Source organism: Pinus tabuliformis, chromosome 2_2 (genome assembly GCF_031772625.1).
Source record: "Pinus tabuliformis cultivar Carrire ecotype Pingquan chromosome 2_2, CPIR1, whole genome shotgun sequence".
In the NCBI taxonomy this organism is placed as follows: domain Eukaryota; kingdom Viridiplantae; phylum Streptophyta; class Pinopsida; order Pinales; family Pinaceae; genus Pinus; species Pinus tabuliformis.
This window is the reverse complement of record NC_142300.1, coordinates 912,984,925-912,991,441: the sequence shown is the minus strand read 5'-3', so window position 1 is coordinate 912,991,441 and position 6,517 is coordinate 912,984,925. Positions and strand designations below refer to the sequence as shown.

The following is a 6,517-nucleotide window of genomic DNA, read 5'->3' as shown; positions in this document are numbered from 1 at the left end:
ACCTCTAGATTATATACACAAAAAGTGGGATGCAATTGCTTGAAAATTGAAAATATCATGATGAAGTGATGTGATGGTGACCAACATTCTGGAAGTTGTAATGCCCCTCAAAATGAAATTTATGCATGTGGCTTCTACTACAAATCAAATCCTTGACTTGGGACATACTGTAGATGAGAAGTAGGTTTGGTCTAGGTAGATATAGTATAGTCTTTGCAATTGTAATGAGGTGATAAATTTCCACTTGATATTGGAATGCATTTACATGAAGCAAGTATGGAATGGAACTAAAGGTATAATTGTGTTACAAAATGCGTGGATGGGTCCCAAAATTGGATATTTTTAAGGCACATTTGGTCTTTCTTAGACACCTAAAACATTTTCTTAACCCCTTTTACTTGCACATTATAGAGTTAATTCATAGTATTAATGGGTCCCTAGGAATTCGATTTCCCCTTGCTTATTATGTGCCTAATATTATTTATTTTTGTAGAATATTGTGAGAATATTGGGCAGATTCTGAAGATTTGGAAAATGAGATAATCTAGGGACTTGCTCCCTACTACATGATGGATAATAAATGAATGGGATATTTATGAAATTATTGAACAAATTCTAGAGCTCCATTGATTGAGAAAATCTCAAGAGAAGCCAGATTTTAGTATTTAATAAAGATTCCTCCTGTTGGGGACTAGATCCATTTTTCTAGGAGTTTTGGAGGGAAGCAGTCCCCCTCTTCAAGGAGGTTTCCCCTAAAGTCTTTTTGTATAAATAAAATGGCCTAGTAGCCCAATAGCAAGATCAAATTAGTGAAGAGTAGACTTTGAGGAGTAGCAGGGTTCTTTTATTATTATTTTATTATGTATGAACTCTTTTCACAGTGAATGAAAGCCATCTTATTTCCAATATGATCTATATTTAGAGGGTTGAGTCCCATTAGGTTAGGATCCAACCCAGATGCTCTAGGCTCTCTCCTTTGCATATTTTATTCATGCATCTTCTTTCATGTATCTAGCTAGCAATATTTACTTTCCTTTCTAGCAAAATTTGTTTATGAAAAAGTTGCTTGTGTAGGTCTATCAATCACCTCCCTTGTGGAAAGCATGGTTGTAGATATTGTATTGGCAAGCCAAAAATATAGTTAATTTCCTATTGCAATAGTTAGACCTTGAATTAGTTTCTTTTTTCATCTCTATATTCTACAATTAAATCATTCATTTGCCAATCTTTTCAAGCATCAAAAGAACAATCTATCCTATGTGTAGGTGAGGGTATGGGTTTGCAGGGTTGAGCATTGTCATTTACACTTGTCATTCCATCACCAATACTTTTCTTCCTTCCCCAACAACCTTTTCAAGCAGACTGTATAGAAATCACTTTTCAGATTTGTTAGAGGTCATTGTGCACATATTTCCTTGTGCAATATGGGCTCTTGAGGAGAACTAGGCTTGGAAAGGGCTTCATACACCCTTCCCCTACCTTATCCCACCATTTATTGCCTTCAAAACACCTTCTAATCTGACAGATTACTCTCGGATTTGATCTTGTAGCAAAAGAGGACATCCTGTTGAACTATGGAAAAAGCCTCCAAATGCATTTTGATTTGCCCCACAACACTCCTAACCACTCATAGGCACTCCATAATGATCATAAGACCATAAATATGAATAAAATGGATTCATATATCTAGTAGGAACTTTGTTTTAGATAATAAATTAAATAGATAGTCATTCCCAACAATCTTGTAACAAAATAGTAATAAAATTTTGCTAAATTTTAGCACATGTTAACAAAATTATTTTTGAATGATTCCACTTGGATTGGATTTCTAAGACATCCTAATTAATATCAAAATTTACCCCATCACGTTTGCACTTGATCAAGTTATGCATTTGGTAAGTTAACTAGCTCACTAATTTTTAGCACATGTTAACAAGGACATTTTTTAGTGATTCCACTTGGATTGAATTCCTAGGACATCCTACTTACTATCAAATTTTACCCCATCTCATTTGCATTTGATTTGCTTGGTCATTTGGTGACATAACGCAAAAGACAAACTTGCTGGCAAACGTCGATAGCAACAAAGACTCTCTTGGAACAATTTGTTCTCAAGGTCTTTCGTGGCCCACATTCACTCTAAATTCATGATAAAAGTAGATTTATAGCCTATGAATGCTCCAAGACCACTTTGGTTGAGTTGAAGCTTGGTTAGAACGATATTTAGCTTTTACATTTCTTGCTTCTTGAATGTTGATTTTTGCAATTAGTCTAGATTTCCTTTCTACAATTTACTTACAACTTAAGATTAACAGCTTACCTAGATCTTGATAACCTTAAGAATTACAACATTATTGTTGCAATACGAAACTCATCAACAAATAACTAAAATTTACTTACACAAAAAACAAACCACTACATTTGATGCTTTAACAAAAGAGATACTCACATGGAAACTGGAACTTGATTTATTCTTGAAAAGATAACATGTATGTGATCACAACATTAACATCTTCCATTCCACAAATTTCGAAGTTATGTATTTCGATAATACAAAAAAATATGTATTTTTCAATAATACAAAAAAATGGTATATGATTTCTTCAATTGAAAAAAAAAAAATATTCCACAAATTTCCAAGTTATATATTTTTCGATAATACAAAAAAAATATGTATTTTTCAATAATAAAAAAAAATGGTATATGATTTCTTCAATTGAAAAATAAAAATATTCCATAAATTTCCAAGTTATGTATTTTTTGATAATACAAAAAAATATATGATTTCTTCAATTGGAAAAAATATATATATACTTTTAAATAATAATAATAATATGACGTATATATTTTTGGATAAAAAAAATAGTATGTATTGTTCTTTACAGGGAAAGAGTGAAAGCAACTAAGCAACTGCTTAGCAGTAACAAAATCCAAGCTGAACTTCGCTGACCCACATCATGAACTTTACTAAAATTCAGTAATTTTAGAAGGGCAGCATAGACTAAGTTTGATTATTGCTATGCACACAAAAATGAAACTCAACACCAAGATCACACTCTCCTTATTCTCCATATGCTGAAAGCGCAAATGGTTATTTTGAACTTCTGACCTAAAGAATTCATTTTCTGTGGCTAATTCATTCAGTTTATTTGAAATTGCAGATCTCCAAAACCTGTATTCCTCCATTTCCTTTTCCATCAGAATCTTGTGCCATTGCAAATCATTTAAGTCTTTCCTAACTTGCCTTATATAATGTGTGTTTTCAACTAGTCCCTTGTCAATATCAGACAAGTGATAACCATATTGAACATTCAATTCTTCCCAATATCTTTCTAAAACAGAAAAATCCAATTCCAAAGATTTCACTTTTTGCATTAAAATCTTCATAACTGTGTCTCCTGCCACCCTTCCACCCTGCTGCCTGATAATTTCTATAGTGGAAACAAGCTCATTGCCATTGGAGGGTGCTGATTCTTTTAACTTGGGCATATCAGTTTGTGATCTAGTATCTGCTTGTTTTTCTGATAAACCAACATAAGGGTTCTGATGCTCATCATTACTATTATATCCAATTCCACCTAGCACAGAATCTGGCCTGACAGTAAACAAATCAGGATTTCTCAACCCATGTTGCCCAGGTGCAATCAAGTCTTCAAGCAAATATGCAATAACATCAACTCCATAAACTTCCACCATACTTAGAGTGCAATAAAATTCAGAACCATAATGGCTAAGGGATCGCACTTTCAAATACCGTGCCCATTTAGGCTCCTTTAGAGTGAACCTTTGAACATGCTTAACATTTTCTGCAACATACTTCCCAAGGAGAATCCAATCATCAGTAGGGTAAACTAAACTACCCAGAAGCTCTAGGTCCTTCAAGTTGGATGAATAATGTTCAAAATTTGCAATTGCTACAGTATCAATCAATGTTTCATCAGAAAGCTCTATAACAACAAACTTATCCTCTGCACTGCAGGGATTCCGAAGGTACTTATCTTTGTCCTTCTGCAGAATATTTTGAACACCTTTGGACTCTTTGTTGTGAGCTAAAATTTTGGCTCCCTTGGAAGCAGCAGCATAATTGTATTCACTTCCTTCAGGTTCAAGCCTGTGAGCAATAATTCCATGTTGATCACTCGTACTTCGATCCCTTTCATTTCCAGTTTTCTTCTTGAATTCATCAAACCCTACCAGATTAGGGTTTTTAGCTTCGGATGAGATGGATTTTGCCATAGCTTCGGGTGCAGGAACAGGAACACCATTAAAAGACGGTTTACTCGGCTCGTCAGTAAATAATGCAGGAATTACGTTTGAATTTTGTTCAGCAACCATGGCTTTAGTACCAATTTCTGACCAATCTATTCCAGGCTCTGTATTTACCCATCCCATGGCTACTGTACTGTCATCTGAATATCGTGTATGTTCCAATTTGTTCCCTAAGAATTGAATTTCAAACTCTTTATAACGATTGAATGTTAGTTTCAGATTATACACTGACTGCCGGGTTTTATCAGTTGCAGAATTAATGAAAAAGAAAAGGCCCCCTGCAACAAAAACCATGAAACAGAGCACCACATAAAATCGGCTTCCTTCCAAAGGTTGTTCTTTTCTCATTCGAGCTTTGCGTAATCTCTGCATCGTTTCTTCTGGGACATCCCCTATGCTCAAGCGTTTATAAAGGCAAATCGGATATAATTAGCCGTACCAAAGGGAATATGTATAAAATATTCATACGCCTTTTATAGATATAAAAGAGCACACGTGCCCTGCTTCTGCCGACATATAATGTTATATAAAGACACGGCAAAAACATATATATATAATATTCATACACCTTTTATATATAAAAAAGAGCACACCTGCCATGCTTTTGCTCTATTTATTTATTTATTTATTTATTTTCGTCGATAACTAGAACTTTTTATTAATTTAATCAGTGAAAAAGTATGTGATATAATTGTTGTAATTTTATCTTTTCACTATGTTTTTTATTAATTTAATAAGTAAAATAGTTAGGAATTTTTTTATTTATTTTTAAATAAAATTTAGTAGAGATTTTTAAAAACTGGAGTTTAAGTTGTTTAATTTATAGACATGGTTTTTTATCTAATAGATAGAAAATAATATTCTGAGAATTTTCCTTTTTAACTAAAATTTGGTAGACTTTTAAAAACTTGAGTTTAAGTTGTTAATTTATTTATGTATTCAAAAATATATTTTAAACAATAAAAAATTACAGGTTTGAACTTATATAAAAAGACACTTTTATTAAATCACAGTGTATAGGTTAGACTACACTTTTGTACAAATTTTTCTTTTGTTTTTCATCACGAAGCTTTAGTGGTAGATTTATAGGTAGGTTTATTATTTGTTTAGATCAAAGATCAAATTTGATGGTAACTTAAATATTTTAGTGGTAGATTTATAGGTAAGCTTATTATTTGTTTAAATGAAGAAACAAATTTGAAAGGAATTCAAATATTAAATTCAATGTGAAGAGTTAATTTAATTTTAACTTTTTAACATTGACAAGTTAAAATAAATTATTTTTTTTTTTATAAGAAAAAAAGTCATATATGCTTCATACATCACAATTTCTATTATGTAAAAACTGTGTAGACTTTAAACAAAGAATCTTATATACATGCCTAAGTGCCCAAACTATAGGTACCCTTGAATGGGTATACTTACTTATTGTAATTGGCTCAATCATTTCAAAAATTGCAATGAGATTTTAAACCAATCACATATTTGTAGGAATGTTTCTATTTCTTTTTTGTCTGAATGCTTTAGTGATAGATTTATAGGTAGGCGTATTACTTGTTTAAACTTTAGATATAACAATAATATTTTATAGCATCACTAATAATAATTGATTTAAGGCTTTTGTGATCCATGATAATTTAGTGAATTTTTTAGGATTAATCGCACTCCCATTTGTTGGTTGACGTTTTGAACCATCTAATGTGGTTCATCTTCAGGACAAAGTTGAAAAAAATCCATCTATCAATTCTCATTTGTTGGTTGACGTTTCGAACCATCTAATGTGCTTCATCCTCATGACAAAGTCGGAAAAAATTGATCTATCAATAAAATAAATAGCATAGATGCATCATGTTCTAGCAAATGAACATTAAAAAATATATAATATTTTAAGTGAAAAATGAAAGTTAAAAATATAAAATATTTTAAAGTTATTTAATTTTAGCTTTTAAACATTGACAAATTAAAATAAGTTATTTTTTTCATATGAAAATAAAAATAAAAATTAAATTTCATATATACTTCACACTTTCTACTGTTTCAATTTGTGTAGCCCTTAAACAAAGAATCTTATATACATACAAAAACGCCAAAACTACGAGTATGCTTGAATAAGTATACTTTCTTACATGGTAATTGGCTCAATCATTCAAAAATTGCAATGAGATTTTAAAAGAAATCACATATTTGTAGAAATGTTTCTATTTCTTTTTTGTCTAGATGTTTTAGTGATAGATGTATAGGTAGGCTT

At 31.5% G+C, this 6,517-nt stretch overlaps 1 pseudogene; it reads right to left on the bottom strand.

Annotated features, from left to right (window-relative positions):
- Positions 1–2,879: 2,879 nt before the first annotated feature.
- LOC149195990 (SUN domain-containing protein 3 pseudogene) lies at positions 2,880–4,388 on the bottom strand (annotated as a pseudogene).
- Between the last annotated feature and the right edge of the window lie 2,129 nt (positions 4,389–6,517).